The 20,304-nt window shown below is 39.3% G+C and overlaps 1 protein-coding gene across 3 annotated transcripts in view; it reads left to right on the plus strand.

Moving 5' to 3' along the window:
* The window catches only part of USP54 (ubiquitin specific peptidase 54), a 129,155-nt gene continuing 114,083 nt past the window's right edge, over nt 5,233-20,304 (plus strand). The window contains exons 1-2 of one of the 3 annotated variants that reach the window (XM_005699208.3): nt 5,233-5,372; nt 16,073-16,114. The gene's annotated coding sequence lies outside the window, so the exon portion shown is untranslated. Of the gene's footprint in view, nt 5,373-8,543; nt 8,566-16,072; nt 16,115-20,304 lie in introns of those variants that run through there. The other 2 variants (XM_013975606.2, XM_018042202.1) reach the window with 2 other exon arrangements.

Genomic DNA, 20,304 nt, shown 5'->3' on the forward strand with positions numbered 1-20,304 from the left:
TAGAGTCACATATTTACTCTGGTCACTTTCGTTTACCACCTAAATAAATTTCAGAGGATTCATACTTCTAAAGTGAAGTGAAAGTGAAAGTTGCTTAGTTGTGTCCGACTCTGCCACCCCATGGGCTATAGAGTCCATGGAATTCTCCAGGCCAGAATACTGGAGTGGGTAGCCTTTCCTTTCTTCAGGGGACCTTCCCAACCCAGGGATCAAACCCAGGTCTCCCGCATTGCAGGCAATTCTTTACCAGCTGAGCCACAAGGGAAGCCATACTTCTAAGTAATACACAAAACTATTTCTATATGCATTCTTCTAAGAAGAGTTGTCATAGTTTCGATTTCCCCCGAGTAGACCCTGAAACAAAGATTTGGATGCAAGTAGTAAATTTGGGCAGAGAAGGCAATGGCAACCCACTCCAGTACTCTTGGCTGGAAAATCCCATGGATGGAGGAGCCTAGTGGGCTGCAGTCTATGGGGTCGCACAGAGGTGGACACGACTGAAGCGACTTAGCAGCAGCAGCAGTAAATTTGAGAGGTGATCCAAGAATCTAAGCAGTGTAAGGGAGTGAGAAGAAGGCCAATAAATATCTTTTGGGCAAATGGGGCTGATTCTCACTGGCAACTCTGAGAAAAAATGTGAAAGTGTGGTCCATGGTCTGGCAGTATCATTTTCTCCTAGAAGTTTGATTAAAATCACAAATTCAAGGGAATTCCCTGGATGTCCAGTGGTTAAGATTTGATGCTTTCACTGCCAGGGACCTGGGTTTGATCCCTGGTTGGGTAACTAAGATCCTGCAAACTCTGGCCAAAAAATATGGAAATGTCAGAATTTATGTCTTATTAATCTCTCCAGGTGATTTTTATGTGTTAGTAAATTTTGAGAAACACTATAGTAAAACATACTTTAGAATTGCCTCACTGAGGAGGGGTAGAATTGGAATATTTAGCTATCAAATCCCATCTCTCATTGGTTATAGATTGCTATGGGGAATGTTAAGTCTGCTGACATTTCCAGGCAAGGAGAATACTCAGGTGTTTAAAGCAGAAAGCTATGGGCTTGTATAGCATTTGTCTGCCAAAGCTTTCGTGAACTCTAGGATAGGCCGAGGGAATATGGGCAGGGCACAGACAAGACCTGAATAAAGATTCATAACTTTTATCAGATTCTCATGTTTAAAAGTCTGTAAAGGACTTTCCTGGTGGTCCAGTGGCTAACACTCTGCACTTCCAATGCAGGGGGCCCAGGTTCAATCTCTGGTCAGGGAACTAGACCCCACATACCACAACTAAGACCTCGCACAGCCAATAAATAAATTTTAAAATAAAAACATTTTTTAAAGAAGTCTGTGAGCCCTCCCCCAAAGTTAAGGACTAATTCCTTCAGCAGATGTTTCTTGAATGCCTACTATATACCAGGTACTATTATTAGGCATCAGAGATACAAAAGCAAATAGGAACTTTCAGGTGACAAAGAGACTGTAAAATAATTATTAAATGCCTATCCTTAAAGTTGAGGTAAAAAAAAAATGCATAGGCTTAATAGTCCACAGCTCTGAAAACCTAAAATTTTAATTTTTCCAATCTCAGAATATTTGAAATATTGATGTAAACCTAGTAATTTACAGGGAGCCCAGGTTGGTTGAGGCATTATCTTCTTAGTTCAGTTCAGTTTAGTTCAGTTGCTCAGTCGTGTCTGACTCTTTGCGACCTCATGGATCACAGCACGCCAGACCTCCCTGTACATCACCAACTCCCAGAGTTTACTCAAACTCATCTCCACTGAGTCGGTGCCATCCAACCATCTCATCCTCTGTTGTCCCCTTCTCCTGCCTTCAATCTTTCCTAGCATCAGGCTCTTTTCAAATGAATCAGCACTTCACATCAGGTGGCCAAAGTATTGAAGTTTCAGCTTCAACATCAGTCCTTCCAATGAACACTCAGGACTGATCTCCTTTAGGATGGACTGGTTGGATCTCCTTGCAGTCCAAGGAACTCTCAGGAGTCTTCTCCAACACCACAGTTCAAAAGCATCAATTCTTTGGTGCTCAGCTTTCTTTATATTCCAACTCTCACATCCATATGACTACTGGAAAAACCATAGCCTTGCCTAGACGGACCTCTGCTAGCAAAGTAATGTCTCTGCTTTTTAATATGCTGTCTAGGTTGGTTATAACTTTCCTTCCAAGGAGTAAGTGTCTTAATTTCATAGCTGCAATCACCATCTGCAGCGATTTTGGAGCCCCCCAAAATAAAGTCTGTCACTGTTTCCACTGTTTCCCCATCTATTTGCCATCTTCCTAGTAGAAAAGTCTATACAGAAATCAAATTATTATTATAAGTTGCAGTGGTGGTTTAATGTATTAAAGTGCACACTTGGAACTAGCCAGAAATCTAGTCAAATCCTCAATTTTGGTTTCACTATCCCTTTGCCCGGACATCAGTGTGTTAAAATATCTTTTCTTCAAAAATGTTTCATTCATATGAATGCCACAGCTCACAGAGGCCACATTCTGGTAGATCTAGCTGTCCATATTGCTTATAGAAATCTTCTGCTTGCCATCATTGTGTTTTAAAATTCAGAGAGTTTTGACCTCCTTTATTTTTATTAAAAGTTTTTTTCTTGTGAGAACTGATAGGATTTGTTCTCTTAATCATTTCCATATATAATATACATCAGTGTTAATCATTTATCAGGTTGCATATATTCCTCTTACATCTGGGAGTCTGTACCTTTTGATTACCTTCATCCAATTCCCCACTTCTGTCAACTCCCTACCTCTGGTAACTACAAATCTGATCTCTTTTTCTATGAGTTTATCTTTGAAGTATAATTAACCTATAAGACTATAGTTTCTGTTACACAACATAGTGATTTGCTATTTCTATACATTTCAAAATTATCACTACAATAAGTCTAGTTACGATGTCACCACAAAAAGATATTACACAATTATTGACTATATTCCCTATGTTGTACATTTCATACCAGTGACATTTATTTTGCAACTGCAAGTTTGTACCTTAGTCTCCCTCACCTGTCTTTCTTCTCCCCACCACCCTTCTGTCAGGCAACCATCTGTTTTTTTCTCTGTACCTGTAACTGTTTCTAGTTTATGTTTGCTCATTTGTTGTTTTTTAGACTTTACACGTAAGTGAAATCATACCGTATTTATCTTTCTGTCTGACTTTTTCACTTAGCGTAATGCCTTCTGGGTCTACCCAAGTTGTTACAAATTACAAGATCTCAATCTTTTTTATGTCTGAATAATATTCCATTATATATACATTATATATATAATATTTATGTATCACATTCTTTATCCATTCATCTATTGATGGGAACTTTGGTTGCTTTAAATTTTAACTACTGTAAATAATGCTGGCAAGAACATAGGGGTGCATATATCTTTTCTAGTTAGCATTTTCATTTTCTTCAGGTAAATTCCCAGGAGTGGAATTGTTGGATCATATATTAGCTCTATTTTTAATTTTTTGAGGAACTTCCATGTTGTTTTCCATATGGCTTCAGGAAACCTCCTTTCAAATAGAAGCTTGTGCTCTTTAGTGGGCCCTAGCCTCCACTGCCACCTTATGTTTTACACCAGGTCATCTGTTATTGTCAGTCACCTAGGCTCTGCAGTCATTTGAGTTAGCAACTTCAAGGGTTCTTTTACATAAAACACATGCCCTTAATACTGTGCTCCTAAAGTCACTCAGATAATGCATTATCTAGTACAGGGTCTAGGGCTTTCCAATAGAAACTTCTTCCACTGCAGGGGACTCCAGTTGGATCCCTAGTTGGGGACCTAAGATCCCACATGCTGCAGGACTACTGAGCCCACTTGCTCTGGAGCTGGTGGGCCACAACTAGAGACAATCCCTCATGCTGAAACTACTAAGCTTGTCCACAGGCAACTACTGAGCCTGTGTGCTTCTGTACCTGGGCAGCACCACAACTAGAGAGAAGCCCAGGCCCCGAGACAAAGAATCTGCACATCACAACAAAAAATCCTGCATGGCGCAAGGAAGATGCTATGTGCTGCAACTAAGAACCGATGCAGCCCAAAATAAGTATTTTTAGAAATTTCAAAATACTGATTACATGTCAAAATATTTTGAATATGTTGGATTATGTGGATTACTAAATTTCACTTTTCTTTTAAAAAAATGTGGCTACTACAAATTTCAAATTGCATGTTATGGCTCACAGTATGTTTCTACCGGACAGCACTGGTCTAGATTATGAGAGCTATTCAGGGGCTTGGAGAGAAGAAAATGAATTCTCCATTTATTACTTTTATTCTCACTGAACAACGTTCTTTATATATCCATCTTCTGTTCCAGATCCTACTCAGTCTGCATTTACAGCTTTCTGAGAGTAAAGAAAGGAAAGGAAAGTGAAGTCCTCAATCGTGTCCGACTCTTTGCGACCCCATGGACTGTAGCATATCAGGCTCCTCCATCCATGGGATTTTCCAGGCAAGGGTACTGGAGTGGGTTGCCATTTCCTTCTCCAGAGAATCTTCCTGACCCAGAGATCGAACCCGGGTCTCCCCTATTGCAGGCAGCCGCTTTACCGTCTGAGCCACCAGGAGAGAAAGCCGTTAAAACTGTTGTTGAGAGTCATCAACTAAGGATGTGCCCACAGGGTGGCAACTGCAAAGTTCAGATCACACACCAACGCGGCCCCCTTCCGCATCCAAACACCTGTGCTTATGCTCGATTAAAAACAACAAAAACAAACTTTTATTTCCTATTTTGGTAGGGAGAATTGATGGGGGCGGGGCGCCAGTATATAAACATAAACATTTCTGTTAAGTCAAATGTCCTTCACAAACCAGGGCAGGGGAAGAACGGATGAATTTCCTGAAGAAAGGTTAACGAAGATGTGGAAAGGTCAATTTCTGGCTTGCTCGCTCCGTCTCTACTGGACACGCAAAAAGAAAATACCAGTAAGACGGAACTTCAGTTAAAGGTGACACTGTTCCAAGTCTGAGGCACTGGGAAATGACGGCCGCATCCCTAAAGTTATTCCAGTGTAGGGTTCGCTACACTAACTTTCCTCAGATGGGACCGTTCCTGCGTTCTACCTACAATAGTTTTCCGACTCTCCCGCCAGTTCAAGATCCTTCCCCGCCCTCGCCCACCTCCAAACCTTTCCGGGCCACCCCCGAAGCGCCTTACAGCCGCCATTTTACACAACACTATCGCGAGATATACTTAGCCGTCTGGAGCCTGACTCATTTACTTTCTTGCGAGAGGCTCTTCCCGGCTGTTCTCGCCGTAGCTGTGGAAACTGTCGCGAGAGCTGGTTGCCTTGGCTCCCTGTAGCTATAGCAGCCGCGGCGGTTAGGGATGCGGCGGCAGAAGTGGTGAGTGCGACACCCTCAGGGGGGCGGGGCCGGAGGTAACAGGGTGCTGGTGGGGTAGCGCCTAGGGAGGGGGTGGGGAAGGTCGGGTCGCGGGAGAAATGGGCCCTCGTGTGACGTGTTGGGTGGGACCCAGGTCCAGTGGTTATAAGGACAGGGCGCCGGTCTGCACCAGGGCACGCGGGAAGGGCTGGAGCTGCCGCGAGGTCCAAGGGGGAGGAACCCGGGTGTAGAAGGGTTCAAGGGGCAGGGGCAGGAGTATAGGAGGGTGTGCGTGTTGGGAGCAAGATGGTTATGGGGAGTCAGAATTGGAAAAAGAGACCGGGCTACGCCGAGGAATAAGTGGGAAGAAATGGGGTACAGCGAGGAGGAGGGTATGTTGAATGGGAGCCCAGAGATTGGGCCCGGTTTGCTTTGCCCTGGCGGAGATGGGGCGGGGGGCGGGGGGCGGGGGTGGAGCGGCGGGTGCGGTGTCAGACCTTCGCAGTTTACTGGGGTCCGCCTGAGACTAGTCCCGGACTGCGCGCTAAGACCTGGTTCCTAAAGGGCTTGGCGGGAATGGTGGCGTCCCGGAACTTCACCGCCCCCCGCCCTTTCCAAAGAAATCCCCCACGGACCCTGAGATGTGAATGGAGGGTCCGGGTGAAATAGTATTAGTTGGAAAGGTTCTTTCGGTGGAGAGACTATGAATGGGGTAATGAATGATTCCTGCTCTGAAATAACGTGTGGGATGGGGGCGGGAGAGAGAAATTCTTGAGAAAAAAAACTAAGATGTGCGTATTGAGTTGGAAGAAGGGGGTGTGTGCAAAGCTCACGTTTCTTTCCTGATTCATTCAAGTGTAGAATTTCTTTACGGTGTACTTATGAAATTATATATGCGGTGTAAACTCAGTTTAGATCATACAGTGAAAGAATCTGTAGTACGACTTTTAAACCTTCCATGAATATGATTTAAAAACTAAGAAAATGTGTCTGTTGCAGAAGCACCAGGCTGAGCACTAGGGATAGTTTTAGTTACTTGAATATAAAACCTTGTGTCTGTTGAGGTTCTTTGCCTTTTAAGAAATGAACGAATTTTTATTTTAGGAGACAGAGTTTTGAATATCTGTCAGTCTGGAAATAAAAGGAGTCTTCTAGGAGTTACATCACTGCTAGGGCAAAGCATTTACACTGAGTCTCAAGGAGTATTTTCTAGAGACAGGTTTGGACCAGTTTTCTTATTTCTAATGAAAACAGTGGTTTCAATTCAGGCATGAAAAATAATTTGTTCATTTCTATCTACACATGCAAGCTTTCTGATAATTTTTCTCACTATTTTTGGTACGCTTAAATTTGCAAAAGCATAACCTCTCTTTTGATTATGTAACTGGATTTTTCCATGTTGAGGTTCGCAAATTCATTAATTAGAATAATGGATTTTAATCCTTCTAGAGCTAGCTTTGTTGTGGTTAGTCATTGAACCTATTTATTTGATATATGTTAGATTAAAACTTTTAATTTGTAATGTTAGTAGCTAATCTTTAAAGTTGAAATGATTTTCTGAGGCAAGATAAAGCTTTATGTGGTTGAGTCCAAAAGACTTCTCCATGAATCCATTAAGAAGCTTTACTGAGTTCCTATTATGTGTAGAGTACTGTGCAAGGCATTGCAGGGGTTGGGGGAAAAGATAAATTCATTCATTTATCCTTTCAACAAACATTTATTGAGACCTCTCTGTGTTTGATAACTAAGCCTTCTGGATACAAATACAAGTAAGCCTTCCTTTTAGCCTTGAAATTGCTCAGAGAGCAAAATAGAGTAGCAAATCATTACAATGTAGTAAACACAATACATTTGTGAACACAGGCTTATGAAACAAAATTCTGGCCCTAGGGAATACTTAGTTGACAAGGATAAAATGTAAAAAACTATTAAAAAATTAGAAAATATTAAGCAAATTCTAAATTATGATGCATTAATAAAACATACTATGTTTTTCAGAAGAGATAAAATTAGAATGGAAGCTTGAGAAAATTAAGGGGTCAGTTCATAATATAATAGTCTTTAAAAGTATTCTTAAACATCACTGAACATTCTTAAGTCAATAATAGTAATAAGAAGCATAAATGCTAACATTGAGTGGTTATTAATGTCCTAGGCACAATATCTCATTTCATTTATTTATTTTCCACCCCTCTTCCCGCCTCAATTTTCTCATTTTGTCTTAACAACACTCAGCTGATACTAATACTTCAATTTTAAAGATAAGAAAATTGAAGCTTAAATCATTAAGGCAGTTGTCTAATATCACGGAGCTAGTAAATGGCAGATTAGGGACTGGAGTTGGAAATCTGTGCAACTGAAAACCTAAGGAGGGCTCCTTTCTTTTTGCAGTAAAGGAGCCTTGGAATGGGGATAGGGGGGGCCAGACATTGAACATGGAATTGGCCAGAAGACTAAAATTCAGTCTCTCTTTATTCATAGATTTTGCTCCTTCAAATATTTACACTATGGGGGAACTAATTTGAATATTAGCATGATGCTAAATATGAGGTTTGCATTGTACAGAGAATTGAGTAAATTACCATATTCATATTGTGTATAATTGTATAGGGAGCTTTGCTTGGGGAAATAGTTATAATAAGCAATTGTTAACATCTGTAAGCTTCCAGAAACTGATGATTTTAACAGTGGAAATGGTTATCTATATTCATATATAGGGCAGTGGTTATTACAGCAGACTGAGGGATTTAGGCAAACATCTTTGTAGACTGCTGCAGTTTGGGGCTTTTTTTTTTTTTGGTGTATTAGCTTTCAGGTTTTGCTAGTGTTATAGAACCCGCCTGCCAATGCCAATGTAAGAGATGTGGGTTTGATCCCTGGGTTGGGAAGATCCTCTAGAGGAGCTCATGCCAACACATTCCAGTATCCTTGCCTGGAGAATCCCTTGGACAGAGGAGCATGGCGGGCTACAGTCCAAAGGGTCATCAAGAGTCGGACATGACTGAAGTGACTTTGCGCGCGTGCACACACACAAATATTTGCTTTCAGATTTTTAAAACTATATTCCAAAGTCCAAAGTCTGATTTCCTGGTTGAAATTAAAATTTTATGTCTCCTTTTTATATTGAGGAAACTGAGAACTTTTAAATGACTTGCCCAGAGTCACACAGCTGCAGTGTCCCAGGTGTTTTTAAGAAATACATGCAGATTTGAAGGTGAGTCAGTTTGTTTTTTTTTTTTTTCCCATTGAGTTGACTTTCTGCATCAGTCCCTCTATATAGATTTTAGCTGGAATAGCACGTGGGTGTGAATGAGATTCTCATGTTTTCTAACACCTTTTAACTAAGTGGGCTGTGTGCCTATGTTTTATGTGAGTTATTTTTGAGGCATTGAGACATTTTTCCAAGAAAGGTTTAAAGCAAGATAATGAGATGAGAAGGAGCCTTGAGGGGTGAGAAGGGAACTTCTCCAGAAGGGTTGAAAACTGAAAGCATTTGATGATGTGTTAGGAGGAGGATGATCTAAAAGCTTTTCTTTAACTCCACCCAGCACAGGAGAGCCTGGAGACTTTTTCTACACACACCCTCTGGAAAGGTTTTATCCACTGGAAAAAAGTATTTCTTTCTCAGCATTTCTATTAGCAATAGTAAATAGACATTGAACGATTTACTCTCATGGTAGGTGAAAAGTGATATCTCACTTTAGATTTCCGTCTCTTTGATTACCTGTGAGGTTGAACATTTTTCTGTATTTATTTATTTTTTTGTTAGGCAAACTCCAGGAGATAGTGAAGGACAAGAAAGCCTGCTGTGTTGCAGTCCGTGGGGTCGCAGAGTCAGACACGACTTAGTGACTGATGACAAATTAGGCAAAGAGTAGAATAAGCAGTTTCACAGACAGAAATATAAATATCCAATAAAGAAATAAAAAACAGACTCCCAGACATAGAAAACTATCAGAGGGAGAAGGCAGAGTGGAGGGAGTTTGGAATTAACAGATACATGCTGCTATATATGAAATAGATAAAACAAGGACCTACTGTATAGCACAGGAAACGATATTCAAAATCTTGGAATAAAACCTATAATGGGAAATAATCTGAAAAACAGTCTGATATATGCTTGCCTGTTTACCTATATTTGAGTCACTTTGCTGAAATTAGCACACCATTGTAAAATAACTACTTCAGTTAAAAAAAAAAAGATGTGCAGACTCCTGTGATCTGAAAACTGCAAATTAAACATTTTTTTGGTTGACCTTGTTTGTCTTTTTTAAAACATTTAAAAATCTTACAGGTGTTTAAACTATATACTTAATTTGAAGGAAGAGAAAAAAAGTACATTCTTTAAAAATAATAACTTTATGTGGAGGCCAAGAGGCAAAGGTTCCACTTCCAGAACTATCCTCTTTGATGAATTTTCCAGTTCTTTTTGTATGCATTATATGCAATTTCTATTTATAATTTCTATGTCTATATATATCTTTTTAAAGTCAGTGGAATGATATTTTTTCTGCAGCTTTTTTTAAAGTTAGCAATATGCTTTTGAAATCTCATCCTGTCAGTGCATACTTTTTAACAGCTGATTGTATTTCAGTTTGAATGTAAGTAATCTATTTAACTGTTTATTTATCTATAGACATTTAAGTTGTCTCAGATTTTTGCAGTTATTGGGAACGCTGAAATGAACATCCCATATTCTTGTCTCTTGTGCAAATGTTCTATGATGCCTCTAGAATAGGTGCCTAGAATTGTTGTTAAGGTTTACATGATTTTAGTTTTGAAATATACAGCCAGTTTGCCTTTCAGACAGTCTATGTGCCATTCTTTATTCCACCAGCAGTTTATGAAAGTGCCTCTGACAGTAGATATCAGTCTTGTACATTTTTACTAATGTAACAGGCAGATTTTTACATTTTAATTTGTAGTTTTCAGATTACTTTTTAGTTTGAGCATCTTTTTGTTTGATGGGCTGTTTATATTTCTGTCTTTTGAAATTGCTTATTCTGTTCTTTATGTATTTTTTAATTGGATTGTTTTCTTTTACCTATTGATCAACAAGAACTAAGAACTCTTTATATGTATATAGATGCAGATCTGTATTTTAGTATCTGTTATGCATATTTTCTCCAGTGTGTTACATTATCTAGAGTGCCTATTGAGATACTAAATTTTTTGTATTTTACACAAAAAATACAAGTCACATCTTTTTCATAATGGCCTCTGGATTTTGAGGACTTGCTTAAGAAGGCTCTTGGGACTTCTCTAGCAGTCCAGTGGTTAAGAGTCTGCCTTTCCACAGCAGGAGGCATGGTTTTAATCCCTGGTCAGGAACTAAGATCTCACATGCCGCTCAGCCAAAACCAAAAAGTTGGGGAGAGGATAGCTAAATAAAGTTGATCGGGTTGAAAATCTACAATAGAATGTATAAATATTAATGGTGTCTGATGTTTAATCATACATATGGAAGAAGCTGTTTTTTCTGATTATTATTATGCCTGGGGAGAAGCAATAACTTTTCAGGAGCAATGTTCCTTCACGACTCTCTTCTGAAGGGAAATCCTGACATGTAGACATTCCTGAGTTAAGCATTGAGGAGAAGGTTGGCATAGCAGAAAGAACGTGAGCTTTGGAATCAAAGCAAACCTTGGTTCCCTTTCCAGTTGTTCAGTTATTAGAATTGTGGTCTTTAGCTCATTGTCGTAGCTGCCTCTGTAAAACAGTGTGCTCAAAAAAACGTATATCACGTCGAATAACATCAACTGCTCAGAACTGATATATATATATATTTTTTTAGAACTGGTATTTTTGTGCAGCTGTATTACATGGTACAAATATTTGATGACTGAAAAGCGTACTATTATATTAGGAGATCTGAATTAATGTTTGCTGCTGACCTGTCAGTAACACCATTCAAATCACAGGGTAGGAGAACCAAGAACCTAGGGTTAAAACCATATAGAAGCACCTTGAAGCATGTTAGAAATGCCAAATTAGAATCTACATCTTAACCAAATCCCGAGGTGATTCATAAATACCTTAAAGTCTGAGAAACAGTGATCAAATGTGCAGCACCTGAAGGAAGGTGGTAACTCCAAGCTCAAAGCAGCAGGAGTTGAGGTGGTAGGAGCTATAGAAAATTAGGCAGATACTCATACTGTGGTTCCAGATGATTCATTTATTCATTATGTAGGGTCATCTCATCAAGTTGGGGGATGCAGGGAACATCTTCCAGGAGACAGGACTAGCAGGATCCTGATTGGGTGGCTGGACACCAGCGAAGGGGTTTAGCATTACAGCAGTAGCTTTAGTCTCTGCAGGACTCTCGGCTAGCTGTGCTGTTCAGTATGCAGACCACTAGCCACGTGTGGCTTTTAAAATTAAAGTAAAAATTCAGTCCTTCAGTTGTACCAGCCACATTTCAAGTACACAGTAGTCACATGCGTCTACTATATCACACAGTGAAGATTCTGAACGTTTCCATTAGTGCAGAAAGTTCTGTTGGGCACCACTTGAGAGGAATAGGTAGAGATACCAAGGTAGAATATCTGCCTTAAAGACTGTGTCAGAGTGGCCAAGTACAGAAGGTAGAGAAAAGCCTAGGAATTGCTGCTCACATATAACTTACCATCCCATTCTAGAACCTTTCCATTACTGATAGCTGCAGATAATTCCCTGTCCTGTTAAAGTTTGGGTGTACCTGCAAGTGAAGGCATCAAATAAAAGGTGAGAGAGGGCAGAAGCTGAGGAAAATGTTCTGGGAATTGTGGGTATTAAGTAAAGGGATTTTCCAGACATACATTGCTGAGCATTGGAAAGAGGAGGAATGGCTGGGTATGGAGTTAGGAAAATCATAAAAAGTACTTAAGTATTTAGCTGATAGTAAACAGTATTGTTCCCAGAAGAAATAATACTGAAAAAATTCTAATGTCCAGATTAATGCCGAGTCGGTCACTGATTTGATCACATCTTCGCTAAAGTGTTTAAGTTGGCTTATCAATATTAAAAATAAGAACACTTTTTTTTTTATGTTTAATGAGAATTAGTGGGAAAGCAGAATTCAGTTTGAGGTTCAGTTTTCAGTCTTTCTCCTTAGAGAATACATCTATAGAAAAGGCTATCCAAATTCTATTTATTTTTGTTTTGGAGACAGTGCCATATAGTATATTTGTAAGTTGTTTATCTTTTTTTAATTGATGGTTTATAGCAGACACATACATGAATATGCTTTATAAGTCAAGACCACTGTTTAAGTCACAAATTGCCTGCTAGCAAGTTATTTTGAGTAGGAAATCTTTATGAACCAAACTCTGATTATGATTTTAATTGGGCAAACTATAGAAGTCTGATTTAGAGTTTTTTTCTGTGCTTCCTCTTAACAACTCATGAAGAGAATCAACAACTGCTTTTAAAAATTCAATTTGGAGTTCTTATTTCACAATGACTTTCATACTTTTTTTGCTTTATTTCAATAGATAGTTGCTAAACATCTGCTTTAAAAACAAATTTTATCAAGATATAACAAACATGTTATACAACTTGCTCATTTAAAGTGTACAATTCAGAAGTTACTGTGTGTTCATAGTCACGCAACTGTCACTTCAATCAATTTTATTTCATTTTTATCACCCCGCAAAGAAACTGTATATCCATAGGCAGTTATTCTCCTTCTCATACTCTCCCTCCCTTAGGAGCTACTAATTTACTTCTATCTCTGTAGATTTACCTATTCTGAACATTTCATACAAATGGAATCATAAAATATCAATATATAGTCTTTTGTGACTGACTTCTCTCATTCAGCATAGTATTTTCAAGGTTCATCCATGTTGTGGCGTGTATTAGTATTTCATTCTTTTTATCACCAAAAATATTCTGTATTCCCTTATATGAATAAAGCACATTCTCTTTTATCCATTTGGATTGTTTCTACTTTTTGGCCATTATAAATGAGGCAAATGAGGTGCTTAGCTCACAAAATAAGAATACTAGGGGTTGTGCAAGTGCAAAATTTAAGGAAGTATTCACTCTTAGGGTTGTGTAAGTACAACCCTACTTGAGAGTGAGGGCCTCCTTAAATTTTGCACCTGGGCGCCTCCAGTGTCCCACCAGTCTTGGCAGTGTATTGGCTTTCCTTGAGCTTCACTGAATAGCAGCCAGTTTAAAAAAACTGAGTCAAAAGCTGTACTTTGCTTTTTGTCACTTTCCTGTTCAACAGTTTTCAGTGATGTTCTATGGACTATCAAAGAGTGACCTGTGATTCTAGTTTTATTTCTAGTTAGATTTCCACTGTCTTCTTATGTTAGCCAGTCTAAACTACTCTATATTCCCCAACAAGTCAAAAATTCTTCTGTTACCCTGACTTTGCCCAGTGCTGTTTTTTACCTGTGACTGACACATTGATCGAAACCTGTTTCTAGTGGCATTGATGATGGTGAACCTGCTGTTTGAGCCTAAGGCACTAAACTTGTTCAGGTTCTAGTTCCCAACATTATCTAGTTCCCCTGGTTGGGGAACTAAGGTCCAGCATGGTTTATAAATAGAATCCTCTGCTGTGCTGTGTTTAGTCAGTCAGTCATGTCCGACTCTTTGTGACCCCATGGACTGTAGCCTGCCAGGCTCTTCTGTCCATGGGATTCTCCAGGCAAGAATACTAGAGTGGGTTGCCATGTCCTCCTCCAGGGGATCTTCCCAACCCACAGATTGAATCCAGGTCTCCCGCACTGCAGTCAAATTCTTTACCATCTGAACCACCAGGGAAGCCTGCAAATACTAGAGTGGGTAGCCTACCCCTTCTTCAGGGGATCTTCCCAACCCGGGAATTGAACCAGGGTCTCTTACATTGCAGGTGGGTTCTTTACTAGCTGAGCTACCCAGGAAGCCTCAGATAAAATCCTATACTATATAATTTGGGGGGCTTGCCCTTTTTTTTTCCCCCATTCAGCATTATTTCCTGGAGATTCATTCAGGTTGTTGCATGTATCAATATTTTGTTTCCTTTTTATTGCTGAGAATTATTCTCTGATATGCCTATACCACCATTTGTTTAAACATTCACCTGTTCAAAGATATCTGGGCTGATTCCAGTTTTGGGCTGTTACAAAGCTGCTGTGAACATTTGTGTACAAGTTTTATGTGAACATGTTTCCATTTCTCTGGGATATATGTCCAGGAATATAATTGTTGGGTTGTATGGTAGTTGCATGATTAGTTTTTTAAGAAACTGGCTGACTGTTTTTCAGAGCGGCAGTAAAATAAATTTTACATTCCCATCAGCAGTGTACCAGTGATCCAGGTTCTTTGCACGCTTTTGGGTATTTGGTGTTGTCACTACTTTTTATTTTAGCTATTCTGATAGATGATAGATGCTTTGTGGTTTTGATTTACATTTCCCTAATGGCTGGTGGGCTGCTGTCTCTGGGGTTGCATAGAGTCGGACACAACTGAAGTGACTTAGCAGCAGCAGCAGTGGCTGTTAATGGAGAAGGCGATGGCAGCCCACTCTAGTACTGTTGCCTGGCAAATCCCATGGATGGAGGAGCCTGGTGGGCTGCAGTCCATGGGATTGTGAAGAGTCGGACACGACTGAGCGATTTCACTTTTCACTTTCATGCATTGGAGAAGGAAATGGCAACCCACTCCAGTGTTCTTGCCTGGAGAATCCCAGGGGCAGCGGAGCCTGGTGGGCTTCCATCTATGGGGTCGCACAGAGTCGGACACGACTGAAGCGACTTAGCAGCAGCAGCAGTGGCTGTTAAACATCTTTAAACATGTTAAACATCTTTTCACATTTTTTTTTGCCAACTGTATACCCTTTTTGGTGAAGGATCTTTTGTCTTGTACTTATTTTCTAATTGTATAGTTTGATTTTTTTACTGTTGAGTTTTGATAGACCTTTGTATATTCAGAGTACTAGTTCTTTGTTGAATATGTGGTTTGCAAATAATTTCTCCCAGTCTGTAGCTTTTCTTTTTATTCTTTCCCCTGGGCTTTTATTGTATAAAAGTTTTTAATTTTGATGAGGTCAGATTTATCCATTTTTCCTTCATGAATCAAGGTTTTGGTGTCAAGTCTAAGAACTCTTTGCCTGATTCTAGATCACAAAGATTTTCTTCTATATTTTTTCGTAAGAGTTTTATATTTTACATTTAAGTTCTTGATAATTTTGATTTAATATTTATATTAGGTATGAAGTTTAAGTTTAATTAATTTCTTTGCAATGGAATTTTAGTTGCTCCAGCACTATTTGTTGAAAAGGTTTTCCTTTTTCCTTTAAATTGTTTTTTCATTTTTGTCAAAAATCAAACTATGTCTTCCTTCATTGGCAGGTGGATTCTTTTACCACTGAGCCACCTGGGAAGCCCTAAGAATATTTATGTAGGTCCTAAATTTGGGGTTCTCTATTCTGTTCCATTAATCTATGTATCAGTATCACACTCTTTTGATGACTAGAGCTTTGTAATAAGCTTGATATTGGGTAGAATAATTCTTTTCACTTATTATTCTTTATCAAGATTGTTTTAGCAGTTTTAGAGTCTGTACCTTTCCATGTAAATTTTAGAATAAATTTGTTTAAGTCTTGAAAAAGCCTTACTAGGATTTTGATAGGTATTGCATGAAACTTATATATTAATTTGGGGAGAATTGACATTTTTATCATGTTGAGTCTTCCAGTCAATGAACAAGCCTGTTTATTTATGTCTTCTTTGATCTCTTTCTTTCAGCATTTTTTAACTTTCAGCATACAGACCCTGTACATGTTTTTGGTAAGTGTATATGCTTAAGTATTTAATTTTTTAGAGTGATTGTAAATGGTAATATGTTTTTAATTTCGATTTCTGCACATCTTTTGTTAGTACAATTGATCCTTAAACAACACAGGTTTGAACAATACAGGTCCACTTATATATGGATTTTTAGAAAAAAATACATACTGTAATACTACATACTCTTCCTTCAGTTGAATGGGAGGGTATGGAGCCATGGATACTGGCGGGTGACTGTAAAGTTATATAGGGATTTTCCACTGCTCAGGGTGTCTGCTTCCCTAATCCCTGTGTTGTTCAAGGGTCAACTGTATATAGAAATCGATTGATTTTTGTGTGTTGATCTTATATCCTGTGACCTTATTATTACTTCTAGGAGTGTTTTTGTACATTCCTTGGGATTGTCTATATAGACATTATGTCATTTGCAAATAGAGTTTTATTTCTCCCTTTCCAATCTGTATGTGTTTTATTCCTCTTTCTTGCTAATTACAGTGCCTAGAACTGCTGATATCAAATATAATGACAGCAGACCTCCTTGCTTTGTTCCTTGTTGAGGTCCTTTAATGGACCGGAACCTGGTGGTCCGGAGTCAACGATAAGAAAGTAAAGGAGAGAGAGAGGCTGATATTCCCTGGTTTACACAGAAAGCCAATACAGCCCCTGGCACGAGGCTTGCTCTGTTCACGGAGGCCTCAGGCGCCCTCTCGATGGGGTGAAGGCGCAGAGCGCCGTCTCTAGAGGATCTTAGAAGCCTGGGCAGGAAAGTGAACTCAGAGAGCCTCTGCGCTCCAAAGAAATAGCCTGAGAGAGAGAGAAAGAAAGAAAGACATGGAGACCAGAGCTCTGATGGAACAAAGGTGTTTTAATCAACATGGTGTAGGCATATATACTATCTTACAAGGTAGTTATTCTCAGCAAAGATAAAGATTAAAATTCCAGACTTACAAAACATAGACGATCCATATTAAAGAGAGAGAGAGTTGTAAACAATCACTTTTACCATATGGTTCACAAGAAGGAAGAGGGTACTCATCACTGTATAGAAAAACTAATGAAGGAAATGCCTGGATTCTTCAGCCCCCGGGAGAGGCTTGCCTCTCCTCTTAATTCCTGAGTATTCAGGAATTAATAAGGAGCAGAGAATTCCTGACTGATCCAAAACAGCACACAGGAAGCCTCCTGTTAAATACTTCCTGACAGTTCTTGTTTGTTGTTGTTCAATCACTAAGTTATGTCTGACTCTGCGATCCCATAGACTGCAGCATTCCAGGCTTCCCTGCCCTTTGCTGTCTCCTGGAGTTTGCTCAAATTCATGTCCATTGAGTTGGTGATGGCTATTTAATCTTTTCATCCTCTGCCGCCCCCTTCTTTTGCCTTCAGTCTTTCCCAGCATCAGGGTCTTTTCCAATGAGTCTGCTCTTCGTATCAGATGGTCAGTATATTGGAGTTTCATCTTCAGTATCAGTCCTTCCAAAGAATATTCAGAGTTGATTTCCTTCAGGATTTACTGGTTTGATCTCCTTGCAGTCCAAGGAACTCTCAAGAGTCTTCTCCAGCACCACAATTCAAAAGCATCATTTCTTCAGCACTCAGCCAACTCTTCACATCTGTACATGACTACTGGGAAAACCATAACTTTGACTATATGGACCTTTATTGGCAAAGTGATGTGCTTTTTAATACACTGCCTAGGTTTGTCATAGCTTTCCTTTCAAGGAGCAAGCATCTTTTAATTTCACGACTATAGTCACTGTCTGCAGTGATCTGGGAATCCAAGAAAATAAAATCTGTCATTGTTTCCACTTTTTATCCTTCTATTTGGCATAAAGTGATGGGACTGAATGCCATGATCTTAGTTCTTTTTGAATGTTGAATTTAAAGCCAGCTTTTTTACTTTCCTCTTTCATTGTCACCAGGAGTCTCTTTAGTTCCTCTTCACTTTTTGCCATAAGGGTGGTATCATGTGCATATCTGAGGTTGTTGATATATGTCTTGGTTATAACCTCAGATATGCAGATGACACCACCCTTATGGCGGAAAGTGAAGAGGAACTAAAAAGCCTCTTGATGAAAGTGAAAGAGGAGAGTGAAAAAGTTGGCTTAAAGCTCAACATTCAGGAAACGAAGATCATGGCATCTGGTCCCATCACTCCATAGGAAATAGATGGAGAAACAGTGGAAACAGTGTCAGACTTTATTTTTTGGGGCTCCAAAATCACTACGGATGGTGATTGCAGCCATGAAATTAAAAGACGCTTGCTCCTTGGAAGAAAAGTTATGACCAACCTAGGTAGCATATTCAAAAGCAGAGACATTACTTTGCCGACTAAGGTCCATCTGGTCAAGGCTATGGTTTTTCCTATGGTCATGTATGGATGTGAGAGTTGGACTGTGAAGAAGGCTGAGCGCCGAAGAATTGATGCTTTTGAACTGTGGTGTTGGAGAAGACTCTTGAGAGTCCCTTGAACTGCAAGGAGATCCAACCAGTCCATTCTGAAGGAGATCAGCCCTGGGATTTCTTTGGAAGGAATGATGCTAAAGCTGAAACTCCAGTACTTTGGCCACCTCATGCAAATAGTTGACTCATTGGAAAAGACTCTGATGCTGGGAGGGATTGGGGGCAGGAGGAGAAGGGGACGACTGAGATGAGATGGCTGGATGGCATCACTGACTCGATGGATGTGAGTCTGAGTGAACTTCGGGAGTTGGTGATGGACAGGGAGGCCTGGCGTGCTGCGATTCATGCGGTCGCAAAGAGTTGGACATGACTGAGCGACTGAACTGAACTGAATCTTGATTCCAGCTTGTGATTCATCCAGCCCGGCATTTCCCATGCTGTACTCTGCATATATGTTGAATAAGCAGGGTGACAATATACAGCCTCGTTGTATATTTCCTAACCTTAGGGGGAAAGTGTTATTTCACCTTTAAGTGTGGTGTTAGCTTCAGGCTTTTGTCTAGATGCTCTTTATCAAGTTGTAATCACATATTTAAAAAATTTCAGGTGAAACTGTTTCTTCTATGGTGCTTTTTCTTATTCCCCCAAGCTAGTATTTACCCTCCATATTTCAGTAGCATTCGGCTTATATTACTTTTATTGAGTTCTTACTTAATTGTATTCTGGTTGATTTGTGTTCATCCATCCCTCCTTCAGACATACACACCCTCTAGGGTATGAGGGCAGATGCTGTTTTATTAATTTTTATATCAGTAGCTTATAGTAGTGTGCTGGCACTGTTGACTTGTTTGATTGAGTGAGGGAGTGAATGAAAGAATAGTTGAATAAGAGAATGAGAAACTCTTATAGGGCTGAAAATAGTTTTTAGTGATCAGAGTATGAATTTTGGAGCTAGACAGAATTCAAATCTCAGCCCTTCAATTTAATGCTGCTGTGTGAAGTTGGTCAAATTACAAAGTATTTCTGAACCTTAATTCTCTTATCTGTGAAATTAGGATAATAATAGCCTACCTGAACAAATTAAGTGAAATACTACATGTTAATTCTCAGTATAATAGCTGTCATGTAGTAGGCACTCAAATTTTAGTTTTCCTTTGTTTCTTCATTGAACTGTTGTAAGTATTAAGTTATAGTGATTGTAAAAATCACTTTGTGAACTGCATCAGTTCAGTTCTGTTGCTCAGTCGTGTCCAACTCTTTGCAACCCCATGAACCGTGGCACGCCAGGCCTCCCTGTCCATCACCAACTCCCAAAGTCCACCCAAACCCATGTTTTAAATTTTGTACATGTTTGTGTTAAATACAGTCAAACTAATTTTGATGATGTTGGCTTAAGAGGGAAAAATAGGGACATGAGAAAATGGAGGTTTTCTCCAACAGTAACTTCTGTTGAGCAATACCATGTACCAGCCACTCTGCTCAAACTTTACATGCAATGATTCATTTATTCTTTACAATAACCCTATGAAGCACATACTTCCTCTGAAGGATTCTTTCTTAGTTTTTTAATTATAGTTTCCTTATCTCCACCCTTTCTAAATAAACCTCAGAAATTTGGCTAATACAAGTTAATGCAGATTTCAAAGTTTGTATTAAATATGAATAGTAATAATTATTTCTTTTTTAAGCTCTCATCTTAGTATTGGGGACTGCATATCTTAGGTTAAATCTTCATTGTTTTCAGTAAATCTTAGTAATGATATTTATAGGCAGTTTGGTTCCAGAGCACC

Source organism: Capra hircus, chromosome 28 (assembly GCF_001704415.2).
Source record: "Capra hircus breed San Clemente chromosome 28, ASM170441v1, whole genome shotgun sequence".
NCBI classification, from domain to species: domain Eukaryota; kingdom Metazoa; phylum Chordata; class Mammalia; order Artiodactyla; family Bovidae; genus Capra; species Capra hircus.